The 13,926-nt window shown below is 41.4% G+C and overlaps 1 long non-coding RNA gene across 1 annotated transcript in view; it reads left to right on the plus strand.

Moving 5' to 3' along the window:
- LOC138658277 (uncharacterized) overlaps positions 1-6,264 on the plus strand; it is a 154,357-nt gene extending 148,093 nt beyond the window's left edge. The window contains exon 3 of the long non-coding RNA XR_011317425.1: positions 5,773-6,264. This is a non-coding gene — a long non-coding RNA (uncharacterized lncRNA). The remainder of the gene's footprint in view (positions 1-5,772) is intronic.
- Positions 6,265-13,926: the final 7,662 nt, after the last annotated feature.

A 13,926-nucleotide genomic window follows, 5' to 3' on the forward strand; every position in this document is an offset into this window, starting at 1 on the left:
GGAACCAATTTAAAAGTGCCTCCAGCCAGCCCAATTTTGTTATGTTAGGCCTTCGAAGCCTGTCTGCGGTCACTCCTTCCACTAGACTTCCACTGACCAGACCACCGCTGCCCGTGTTCCCCTGGAACCAATTTTAACTTGCCTACAGCCAGCCCTATGTTATTATGTTAGGCCTTCGAAGCCTGTCTGCGTCCCGTTCTTTCAACTACAACTACACTGACCAGGCCACTGATGGCCGTGTTCCCCTGGAACCAATTTTAACTTGCCTACAGCCAGCCCAATGTTAGGCCTTTGATGCCTGTCTGCCGTCACTCCTTCCACTAGGCCTCCACTGACCTGTCTATTGCTGCCCGTGTACCCCTTGAACCAACCTAATAAAATATTTAAAAAATTAATTTGATTATAAAAAATAAGATCGTGTTGAGATCTCAAATGCAGACATTTTAACAATCAAAACAAACACACAACAAATATCTGGAACTGTACTACAAAGGTCCAACAGCTACAATTTCTTTCTCCTGCAAGAAGTTAACTGAAAGTTTTTTGGAGTTGTTAACACAGATATGGCATCCACCGAGTGTTGTCCTGTCGCGTCTCCTTTAAATTATTTCCAATAAGATGTTAAACTATTAATTTAATAAAATCAATAATTAAAAAAATAATTGAGTAAGTCAAAAGCACATTGCAAATAAACATTAATTACAAATCAAGAAGCATGGCGCGTCCGAGGGTGAGTAGATACCGAATAAGAATATAATCACCCTCGGACGCGCAATGCTTATTTACAACAGCCTTCCTTCCTAAGAATCAGCCCTTCCGTGGTGTAGAGAGAGGTTGTGTTACACTCCAAGGTGTTCCCCGGGTTGCCTTTCCTGAGCTTCGATCTTCCGGCTCTCGTTTAGTAGCTGTTGTAAACTACGCTGCATTAGGCCTACTAATTGTGTATGGGTGAAACAGTGGCGCATCTGCGGTCCCTCCTTCCACTAGGCCTCCACTGACCTGTCTACTGCGGCCCGTGTACCCCTTGAACCAACCTAATAAAATATTTAAAAAATTAATTTGATTATAAAAAATAAGATCGTGTTGAGATCTCAAATGCAGACATTTTAACAATCAAAACAAACACACAACAAATATCTGGAACTGTACTACAAAGGTCCAACAGCTACAATTTCTTTCTCCTGCAAGAAGTTAACTGAAAGTTTTTTGGAGTTGTTAACACAGATATGGCATCCACCGAGTGTTGTCCTGTCGCGTCTCCTTTAAATTATTTCCAATAAGATGTTAAACTATTAATTTAATAAAATCAATAATTAAAAAAATAATTGAGTAAGTCAAAAGCACATTGCAAATAAACATTAATTACAAATCAAGAAGCATGGCGCGTCCGAGGGTGAGTAGATACCGAATAAGAATATAATCACCCTCGGACGCGCAATGCTTATTTACAACAGCCTTCCTTCCTAAGAATCAGCCCTTCCGTGGTGTAGAGAGAGGTTGTGTTACACTCCAAGGTGTTCCCCGGGTTGCCTTTCCTGAGCTTCGATCTTCCGGCTCTCGTTTAGTAGCTGTTGGAAACTACGCTGCATTAGGCCTACTAATTGTGTATGGGTGAAACAGTGGCGCATCTGCGGTCCCTCCTTCCACTAGGCCTCCACTGACCTGTCTACTGCGGCCCGTGTACCCCTTGAACCAACCTAATAAAATATTTAAAAAATTAATTTGATTATAAAAAATAAGATCGTGTTGAGATCTCAAATGCAGACATTTTAACAATCAAAACAAACACACAACAAATATCTGGAACTGTACTACAAAGGTCCAACAGCTACAATTTCTTTCTCCTGCAAGAAGTTAACTGAAAGTTTTTTGGAGTTGTTAACACAGATATGGCATCCACCGAGTGTTGTCCTGTCGCGTCTCCTTTAAATTATTTCCAATAAGATGTTAAACTTTTAATTTAATAAAATCAATAATTAAAAAAATAATTGAGTAAGTCAAAAGCACATTGCAAATAAACATTAATTACAAATCAAGAAGCATGGCGCGTCCGAGGGTGAGTAGATACCGAATAAGAATATAATCACCCTCGGACGCGCAATGCTTATTTACAACAGCCTTCCTTCCTAAGAATCAGCCCTTCCGTGGTGTAGAGAGAGGTTGTGTTACACTCCAAGGTGTTCCCCAGGTTGCCTTTCCTGAGCTTCGATCTTCCGGCTCTCGTTTAGTAGCTGTTGGAAACTACGCTGCATTAGGCCTACAAATTTGGTATGGGGTGTAGAGACAGGTTGTGTTACACTCCAAGGTTTTCACCAGGTTGCCTTTCCTGAGCTTCTATCTTCAGGCTCTCATTAAATTGTGGTTAAATGGAACAACTGCATTTGGCGTACTAGTTGGTTTGGGGCCTACTATCGGTGTCTGCCACTCCTTGCTGTTCTCCTGGTTTCCTGTCCTGAAATTCCATTTTCAGCCTCTCGTTAAGTAGTTGTTAATGTTAGACTGCATTTGGCCTACTAGTTGGGTTGGGGCCTACTATCGGTGTCTGCCACTCCTTGCTGTTCTCCTCCACTGAACAAAGCTGTGCCGCCTGTTTACTACGGTTGTCAATTTTGAACTGCATTTCGACTACTTACTGATTTGGCCCTACTCTCTGTGTCAGCCTCTCATTCCAGTTGTCCTCCACTGCAATGCCCCCTGGTTATTCCTGTGTTACCAATTTTGAACTGCATTTAGCCCACTTTCTTCTTTGGGCCTATATCTGTGTTTCCACTTCATCGTGCCCATTGCCCAGCCAGTGATAGATGAGTCTGCTGGTACATTGACCCATAACGCAACATTCCCCGTGCACGCTACACAACAACATTGTGACCCTGCTGAAAGTCAGGTTGCTCTTCCCGCATACCATACCACCTTACACGGGGACAAAGAGGAAGGTGCAGATGAAAGTGCAGGTTCCTTCATCAGGTGGGGGGAGGAATACTAGTTGGCGACGTCACTGGCACAGGGCCTCTCATAGTACGCAAAAGTGTTGCTGCCGGTGGGAGGCGCCCCCGCCGTGCAAACACACCGCTGTACTTTGAGGGGCCCTGTGCCAGTGCCAATGCCAACGAGTGGGCCCCCCCTGCTTGCTCAGGTTCACAGCACTTGCAAAGTTGAAATACTTACCTCTCCCTGCTCCACTGCCGTGACGTGGTCCAGATTTCCTGGGCCCACTAATTACTTGAACCAGCCCTACCCCACACAACTTTAGCCAAATGACCCCCAATTTCAAATGCCTTCCAATTATTATAAGGTAAATTACGCTTGACAAGCTTCATTAAGAAGAATGGATGGTTTTGACATTAAAATGGGCACTCTAGGTGTTTTCCTGGCCCCCACTCACTGCCGACTATGCTGCCCCATTGACTTGCATTGGGTTTCGTGTTTCGGTCGATTCCGACTTTACGTCATAATCGGCCGATTTCACTCGACCCGACTTTGGACATAGTCGGGTTTCGCAAAACCCGGCTCGACTCTAAAAAGGTCAAGGTCGCTCAACTCTACTGATGACTCATGCAGGGAAAAGAGACAATAATTCTGCATAGAGCTTAGAAGGATTTAGCCAGTCTGTTTTTAATTACGTGCTTTCATAGTAGAGCTAATGGAAAATAAAAGAATTAACTAAGTAGAAAGGCAAAATGTGCAATTGTAAGTACACAGTGTTATATAACATGATGACCGCATTATATTAAGAGGATCAAAATTTTGATGGGAGGACTACTCCTTTACCTATATAGTGGACACTTTTGGCTGTCCGGCTACAGAGATCAGAACCATTGGTATGTTGCAGCTGGGTGTGGTTGTAGAAGAAATGTAAGCCTGAATGCCGTCATAAACTCAAAATTTTTTCCCGGATCCGTGCATTCCTTGACCACAAAACCACAAAAACACTAGTGCACGCCCTCATCATCTTCCGCCTTGACTACTGCAACCTCCTACTCTCTTGCCTCCCCTCTAGCACTCTGGCACCACTCCAATCCATCCTACACTCTGTTGCTCGACTAATCTACCTGTTTCCCCGCTATTCCCCAACCTCTCCCCTGTGTCAAGCCCTTCACTGGCTTCCTATCATCCAGAGACTCCAGTTCAAAACCCATACTATGACATACAAAGCCATCCTCTACCTTTCTCCTCCATACATCTGTGACATGGTTTCCCGGTACTTACCTAAACGCAACCTTCGATCCTCACAAGATCTCCTTCTCTACCCCCCCTTTTATTTCTTTTTCCCACAACCGCATTCAAGACTTCTCCCGTGCTTCCCCCATACTCTGGAACTCTCTACCCCAACAAATCAGACTCTCGCCTACCATAAAAACCTTCAAAAATAATATAAAGATTCACCTCTTCCGACAAGCCTACAGCCTGCAGTGATCCTCAACCTACTGAACAGCCGCACAATCAGATCTACCCTCTCCTAGTGTATCCTCACCCATCCCCTGCAGACTGTGAGTCATTGCGGACAGGGTCCCTCTCCTTCTGTATCTGTAAGTGCCTTGTTTTTTTGCTCATGTTTATTGTATTTGTCTATATTTGCTCCCTTTTCACATGTAAAGCGCCATGGAATAAATGGCGCTATGAAAAATGTATAATAATAATAATAATAATAATAAGCACCAGGGTCGTATGACATTCTATCAGCAACATCAACAAAAGCGCTTCGGCACTTAGCAGTGCGGTACGACCACTATGAAGGCAGAGGAGGACGGGATTGAAGTGTAGAGCAGTAGCAGCACTTACAAAGCTGTTCTTAAGAGCAGTGGTCTAATATAGCCTGAATTCTGTGCTTAAAGGGTCCTGTCGTTTCAACTCAGTACTTTGTATGACATTAATACATGAAGTTACTGTACTTGTAGTTACTAGTAAATTGCAGAAATAGTAAAAAATATCAAAGGTCAAAGTGGAAAGCTAAGTCTTGTGCTGCGGGACAGGTCGTCTAGAGGCGCAAGTGGCTGGATCATACCTCTCAAATGCAACACACATTGCTTGTTCAATGAAAGCTAGCCAACTAATATCTTCAGCAATGCTTGTCCAGAAATTACCTTGTGCTATAGGATCTGTAGAGCTACTATTGTCTGTGAATCAGTTTTGAAATGGCAACTTTTTCATCTTAACATCTACGTCTTCATATCTTCAGTTACATTATTTTTCACTTCTAACTGGCTGTACATAATTACGTTTCTGCTAATCTCAATCTGCAATTATCATGACACACACGTTTATATGAAGACGGTATTTTGACCTTGCAAATATGACTGATATCATTTGCTCAGTTGAGCTTTGTCAGAGATCATTTTTTGCTACTGTCAGACGATATGTCATCTTGTTGACAGCAATTGCATTGCAAATTTCCCATTGAAAGCATGTACATCAGTCACTTGTTTGCCATTTTAGTAACAATTATAGGTTTTCAACAACATTGCATATTTTGCAGAAATATCAGTTCTTCTTAATACATAATGCATAAGTTTCTATTGTCTTTTCCAGATTTCAAAGAATAGTTTTTTACAAAAGTGCAGTTAAATTTGTCATATGCGCAAAAAGGCGATAATCTGAACATATCAGACTACAACTATTTTATAACCTATAATCTCCCCAAAAACATGTATCCAGAAGTGTGTACTTTGAAACACATATATTAAAAACCACAGTTATATAAACTCCTGGCTTTGGATCTTCTATCTTCTCATCAGCAGAGTGTAAACATCCACTGTTTTTCTCTCCCCGATCCAGTAGGAGAGGACAGTAAGATCTGGAGCTGCACCACAACTACAGATCAGCCAGGTTGCCTGGAGTTGCCCAATCCCACCTGGCTTTCCATCTAGAAGAAGAATCCTGCTTTCCTCTCCCAAACGACTGGACCCTGAAGCACCAGGCTGGAATTCTGTGTGACTGTCGAACTGCTACATCAAGAAGTGTGCAGATTTTGCTGGGACCTGTGGAAGGGATTTTGTTCTTATTGTGTTAAGTGCACCTACAGTTTCTGCAAGCGTGCCAACATGCACGGTATCTAGGCCCCAACATTGTGCTGTGCTGTTTCCATTGGTTCAACCGTTTGTAGTTTAAGTGATTTTGGTTAGGAGCATGCCCCTTGTAATTATGAGGAAGCATCATCCCAAACATTCAGGTTTACTGCAAAGCCCATCTTGAATCTGTATTTGTAGATTGTGTAATAATGTTCGCTTTGCTGTTACTTGCTATTCCCTTTACAATATTCACCATTTATCCCCCACTATAAATAAATGTGTTAAGTGTTCTAACCTCATTTCTTGTGAATGTGTACGGAGCATGAACAGGGGTTTCCCAAGTCTACCCATGGTAGAAGAAGACCCTCTTGCATGCCACTACAGCTCCCAGCAAGATTCAGATGGAGACACTGCGCCATATTGAGGTGAGAGCTACTGGCACCCTGCCATCGGGGGCGCTTAAAAGGCGTGTTACATATATCATAGTGAAGACATAGCAATAGTTATGAAGTCAGTTTAAGGGCACAGTCAGACATCCATATAAATAAGATCGAGTGTGACTGCTTCATGTATTTCTATGCAGCTGTCACATTCGGGATGGAAGAGCCACCAGCGAGTTCATGCATTGCGGTCTGATCGCGGTCTGATTTGTACTGTACTCTTATTAACATGTTACTAGGATTCAGCTCTTAGGGCAGACAAAACATCGAATTGCACTCAAACCAATGCTAGTTTATGGTACCGTGCACATGTCTGATATTTTCCTCTGACAGAGCCTGTCTGGGAAAAAAAATCACAGCATGTCCGAGTTTGACCCAATATTCAGAGCACATTTGGCCATTAAAGTCAATGACTATGTGGAAAACATTTCCAATACTCTTGGATGAGAGAATCTACGGTCATCTGCACCTGCGCTAATAGCGCTAATAGCACTAGCCCATCCCCTGTAGACCGTGAGCCCTCGCGGGCAGGGTCCTCTCTCCTTCTGTACTTGTGTGTGCCTTGTTTTGCTCATGTCTATTGTACTTGTCTATGTACGCCCCTTGTAAAGCGTGTAAAGCGCCATAGAATAAATGGCGCTATAAAAATGTATTATATTAATAATAATATGTAACATTGTTTTTGATCAGCGATTGATAGCCTTCGTCAGGTTAGGATATAGAACACGAAGTTGTTGGTAGTGAATGTGTAGTGTTTTATACCATTCTATCATTAAAGGGAATCTGTCAGCAGTTTTCTGCTATGCAATCTGAAGACAACTTGAGGTAAGGGCTGAGACACAGATATCAGCGACAGTGTCGGACTGGGGTGACAAGGGCCCACCAGTAACATTGACTTTGGGGGGGGGGGCATTTTTCACCTGCATGAAAATATTCTACTACCTTTGTTCACAAATGTACCTATATCTCTATATAATAATAAACTGGGTAGCGTGGTTAATGAATGATGAGATGCTGCTTTTTTCTGTACAAAGTGAATCAAGTGAATTATGCCAAGTACTGCCCACACAGTGGGGTTGGGGGCCCAGATCTACACAGGGGCCCATCGGGGGATTCCCCTGTTACCCTGTGGGCCAGTCCGACCTTGATCAGCGATATTCACTTATTTGGCTGTGTTCTGTTATTTCCATACAATTCATTTTTATCACTTCTCAGACTAGCTCCTTAGTGTCAAGTGGTCCAACCCTGCTCCTTCCTCTGATGAGTAGCTCACTGTCAATAGGCAATGTACATAGAAAGCTGTGGTGTGTGCAGGGTTAACTTTCTGCTACATCTTAAATCTCTGATTGATGACTGCTGCTTCCAGTAATCTAAGTGATACATAATTGGAATCAGGGTCTCTTTTCATACACTTTGCTGCTCTCAGATAAGGTAGAAAGTAAAAGCAATGGACTGGAATGAAAGCTGGAGTGCATGCAGCATATAATTGTATGTTCACACTGGCCACTTAAGTGCATGTTCACACTGGCAACTCAGATGAGGGAACAAGAACCCGCTGACAGATTTCGTTCAAATGTTAAATTATGCCTATGGACCGCAAAATGTATCAAATCTATGCTTTTCTTGCATTATTAAAATGCTGTGTAAAGAGGTGGCAGGGAACCTCATGTACTTTCTCTCTCCTGAATGCTGCTCACCTGTGTCACATGCGGCACCTCATTGTTCTTTCATGTGAAATGTAAGGTTTATGTGATGTCATGTATTTGCCATGTACTGTGTATATGTTTAGGATTAGGATTGAAGTAGCATAGAGTAATAGCGGGGTTAGAATAGAAGGGGCACATTAAAGGTAGAGGCTAGGATAGATAATAGCATTAGTTTAGGCACAGGCAGCAAGGGGTTATTCAGAAGGGAGGAGTTGGAGCAGAGCAGCACAGACATGGAGATATAGGAAGGGGACTTCCTATTTGGAAGCAGACTTTGGGACAGCCTGCCAAAGGGCAGAGTGCATGCAGTTCAGGAGACAGTTACAGGCTGTGAGGGTAAAGCTGCAGATGGCAGTAAGGGACCCCAGGCTGGAGAATTGTACAGTCGGGCACCTGCTCAACAGGATCATCACCAGGAAGGACAAAGGGCTGAGAGGGAGCTGGTGATGCTGAAGGTACAGATGGGACACGAACTGTCCAAAGGGACTGCCCAAATGGCAGAGGAAAGGAAAGAGCAGAGAGAATGGAGTCTGCCCACAAGGCAGGGAAAGTACAAGAAACATTGCCCTGCTGATGTGATGGATGCCTTGCTGTTTAGCAAAGTTCAGCTGATGGAAAACAACTGTGACTCTGTGGTGCTTCATGGGGCTAGAATTCCAGCAGACACAGTGAGCACCCACCGCTCCATGTGCAAGGTGCCGGGGTGTTCACTGACTGTTGCTTAATAGACTCGCCCACGACTGCCACACCGTGCCACCTTGTTGTAGATGCTGCTGCTGAAAAGTATTCCTTTGGATGATGAATACCAAGTATCATAGAATCATAGAATGGTACGTTGGAATGGACCTCCTGGGTCATCTGGTCCAACCCCGCATTTAAAGCAGGATTCACTAAATCATCCCAAATAGATGTCTGTCCAGCCTCTGTTTGAAGGCTTCCATTGAAGGAGAACTCACCACCTCTCGTGGCAGCCTGTTCCACTCATTGATCACCCTACCTGTCAAAAAAAAGTCTAATATCTAATCTATTTCTCCTCCCATTCAGTTTCACCCATTGCTTCTAGTCTTTCCTTGTGCAAATGATAATAAAGATGATCTTTCTACAGTGTGACAACCCTTGAAATATTTGTACACAGCTAATAAGTCTCTTCTCAGTCTTCTTTTTAGCAAGCTAAACATTCCCAAATCCTGTAACCGTTCCTCATAGGACATGGTTTGAAGACGGGTCACCATTACCCCTTCATGACCTTGGGATTTTCCGTTTTTCCGTATTCGTTTTTCGATCCCCTCCTTCCCAGAGCCATAACTTTTTTTATTTTTCCATTAATATGGCCATGTGAGGGCTTATTTTTTGTGAAACAAGTTGTACTTTTGAACGACATCATTGGTTTTAGCATTTCGCGTACTAGAAAATGGGAAAAAAAATCCAAGTGCGGTGAAATTGCAAAAAAAAGTGCAATCCCACACTTGGTTTTTTTTTAGGCTTTTTGCTAGGTTCACTAATTGCTAAAACTGACCTGACATTATGATTCTCCAGGTCATTACGAGTTTATAGACACCTAACATGTCTATTTTTTATCTAAGTGGTGGAAAAAAATTCCAAACTTTGCTAAAAAATTGTGCCATTTTCCGATACCCTTAGCGTCTCCATTTTTCATGATCTGGGGTCAGTTGGGGGGTTATTTTTTGCATGCTGAGCTGGTGTTTTTAATGATAGCATTTTGGTGCAGATACGTTCTTTTGATCGCCCGTTATTGCATTTTAATGCAACGTCGCGGCGACCAAAAAAACGTATTTCTGGCGTTTCTAATTTTTTTCTCGCTATGTAACATAGTAACATAGTAACATAGTTAGTAAGGCTGAAAAAAGACATTTGTCCATCCAGTTCAGCCTATATTCCATCATAATAAATCCCCAGATCTACGTCCTTCTACAGAACCTAATAATTGTATGATACAATATTGTTCTGCTCCAGGAAGACATCCAGTGTGTGTAGGTTTGATTTTTTTTTATTGATTTATTTTGAATGGAGCGAAAGGGGGGTGATTTAAAGTTTTATTTTTTTTTTACTTTTTTTCACTTTTTTTTTACTTTTGCCATGCTTCAATTGCCTCCTTTTTAATGTATGGAATAAAATTGATATTGTGCTTCTTTTTTAATCTAGTTCCTTGTATTATAACGGCTTCAAGGACTTTGTTTCATGCATTTATTTGATTTTTTTTTTAGAATTTTTTTGTACAATGTAAACTGAATGGGACAAATGGGGCAAAAACAAAAAAAAAGTTTTTTAAGAGGGTGAAAAAGCAACTGAAGAAAAAAATACATTGCTTTAACTTAATTAGACAGTTATAAAACCCATATTTTAATTATAGATATATTTTTTTTACAATAATTAAATTATAGAATATACAAATTTAAACGGGCAACATCAAAAAGCAGTACTCAAATGGGATCAAGAAGAATATGTGCACGCAAACAAGGGATCACCAAATATCATTTAATTTTATCAAGAGAGCAAACAAAAAGTTAAAAACACTTAAAAATCATCCAAACCATTGGACTACTCAAATTGATCAAAAAATATACCTTGTAATAAACATAATCCTTGCAGCCAGATAATAGTAATAATATAAATTGATATGGTAATCAAAATTCATCACAATAAATTTTCCATACATAATCCCAATATCATCCCAAGTATTGATATATTTCCTAAGCTTTAACAGTGCTGACTATGCATTTTTATCATGGCCACACAAAATATATGAACAGCAGAATTTCCAAATAAATATATGCTGTTAGCACAATAAAACATAAAAAACTCAGGAAAAAGAAATCAAAGAGGCATGATTAGAAGAAACCTGGGAAAAAGGCAGGGATTGAACAGTATACATAATTAAGTTCAAACCCATACTGTATGTATGTAACCGGCTGGAAAGGAAATATGGACCCACGCGTATCGACCAATACACTGTATTTTTTTCAAGGTAAGTGACACTACCAGTTACCGCACTCATGGGTATTTAACCCTTTGATTTTTTACATTTTATGTTATAGCTAGTGATGAGTGAATATACTCATTACTCGAGATTTCTTGAGCATGCTCGGTGGTCCTCCAAGTATTTTTTAGTGCTCGGAGATTTAGTTTTTCTTGCCGCAGCTGAATGATTTACATCTGTTAGCCAGCATAAGTACATGTATTGTATTTTTATTCTTATCTAAAAATCTATTTTTGTATCAATTAAATATTGAGTTTCATAATATATGATGACTCAGTTCCTTTTTGAATGCACTGTAAAATTGGAGTCAATATATTTGTGAATACTGTGATAATTTAGTACTGGTAATATTTTTATATACCATACAATATGTTTTGCAATTTCTCCTGAGCATGCCGATACCCAATATGCAGGGAAAAAACACTGTTATGGAGCACGGCAGAGATCGGAAGGGAAGGAGATCTATTTGCCTTTAAAATTGTAAAATTTTGCGTTTGGAGATCCCCTGGTTTGCCTAAACAATGGAAACCTCCCACAAGTGACACCATTTTGGAAACTTGACCAAATGGAACTTATATAGATGTGGATTGAGCACCTTGAAACCCTATGTGCTTCACAGAAGTTTGGAAGTTTATAACATTGAGCTTTGAAACTCAAAAAACACATCTTTCCCTGAAAAATGTTTTTTTTTAGCTCCAAACTTTGCATATTCATAAGGGTAACTAGAGAAATTGCACCATACAATTTGTTGTTCAATTTCTCCTGAGCATGCCATACCCCATATGTGGGGGAAAATCACTGTTTGGGTGCACGAATGGGATCGGAAGGGATGGTGAGTCACTTGACTTTTGAAATTTACAATTTGCTTTAATAATTAGCGACCGCCATGTCAAGTTTGTAGAGCCCTGATGTGCCTAAACAGTGGAAACCCCCACAAGAGACAAGATTTTGGTAACTAGACTCCTCAGAAAACTTATCTAGATGTGTATTGAGCACCTTGAAACCCCAGATGCTTCACAGAAGTTTAGAATGTTGAGTCATGAAAATAAAAAAAAATCAAATTTTTCACACAAAAATGTTTTTGAGCACCAAATTTAATATTTTCACAAGAATAACAGAAGAAAATGGACCCCAATATTTGTTGTCCATTTCTCCTGAGTTCATTGATACCCTATATGTGATCAAAAACTAATTTTGAGGAACCGGGCAAAGCTCAGAAGGGAAATAGCGTCACATTACAGTGCAGATTTTGCTGAACTAGTTTGCTAGTTTGAGGGTGCCTTGTCACATTGGCAGAGCCCCTGAGGTGCCAGAACAGCAGAACCCCATGTAAGTGACCCCATTTTGCAAACTAAACCTCTCAAACAAGTCATCTAGGGGTGAAGTGATCATATTGACATGACAGGTGTGTCACAATATGTTATACCATTGGGCAGTGAAGAAAAAATAGTTACATTTTTACCACCAAAATTGTGTGTTAGCCTCAATTTTTACATTTTTATACTGGTAAATGGGTAAAAATAGCACCAAAATTTGTCCCACAATTTCTGCTGAATGTAGAAATACCCCATGTGTGTCATGCTGCTGCGGTGCAGTATAGCGCAAGCTCCACCAGAGGGAGCTTGAGAGGGAAGTGAGACTGCGTACACAGAGAAGCACCACAGAGCAGCAGCGCAGGCGCCACCAAGTGGCGAGAGAGTGATCAGACAAGCCAAGTAAAAAAACAGAGGCAGAAGTACTAAAGGGATCAGAAGTACAGGTGGTCAAGAACAAGCCAGGAGGATCAGCAATGGTCAGGAGTGGATAAGACAAAGTCAGAAGGCAAGAAGCAAGTCCGAATACAAGCCAAGTCAGAAACGAGAGAATCAAACCGACAAACAGGGAAACGCAGAGAAAAGGGCAGACAGAGGGAGTCAACAGACACGGGGCAAGTCAGGGATCACAACAGGACAAATAAAGGGCTACCAGAGTCAGGTTCACATGCCGAAGGCAGAACTATAGCTGACACCGCCAGCAGGATACATAGGAGCTAAATAGCAAACCTGAACCCAGAATGAGGCAGAGCAAAGTTAACCCTTGACATGATCCGCCCGGAAAAAGGGCAGAGAGGATTAAACTCTGGAACGGATCATGACAGTGTGGCTGTACAGAACTGCTTAGCCATACAGAGAAACTTGGGAGAATCGGAGCTCTATTTGCCTCTTTGAGCTCAGATTTTCCTAGGATAGTTTGCTGACTCCCTATACAGAGCCCCTAAGTGCTAGAAAAGCAGAACCCCCCTCAATTGACCCAACTTTGGCAATTACACCCCTTTGGGATCTTATCTACAGGTGTAGTGATGATTTTGACTCCATGGGTGTTTTCCAGAAATAAGCAGCAGTGGATGTTGCTGAGAAAATTGCAAACTGCCACTGTAGTGACCAGTACATTGTACTGACCATTACATTGTACTGACCAGTACATTATGCTCAGCTCAGCTCATTATGCTCAGCGGATGACACGCACCCGTAAATTAGGTGTCTCATCGCTACAGAAATGCCAAGCATGTGGACGCTGTATGTAGTTTAGACACACTGGGGCTCAGAAGGGAGAGGGCATTTGGATTTGAGAGCACAGAATTTGCTGAAATTTGCTTTTTCAGAGCGTTTGTGCTACCAGAAATGTGGAAGCCCCCTATATTTCCATTAACAGATGATGAACATGAGTAGGAACTTGCGTTTTTTTTGTAGATTGATTTAAAGTTTTTATTGGGAACATTTTATATAATATTTGGGATC

The sequence above is a fragment of the Ranitomeya imitator genome, chromosome 1 (genome assembly GCF_032444005.1).
Source record: "Ranitomeya imitator isolate aRanImi1 chromosome 1, aRanImi1.pri, whole genome shotgun sequence".
NCBI lineage: Eukaryota > Metazoa > Chordata > Amphibia > Anura > Dendrobatidae > Ranitomeya > Ranitomeya imitator.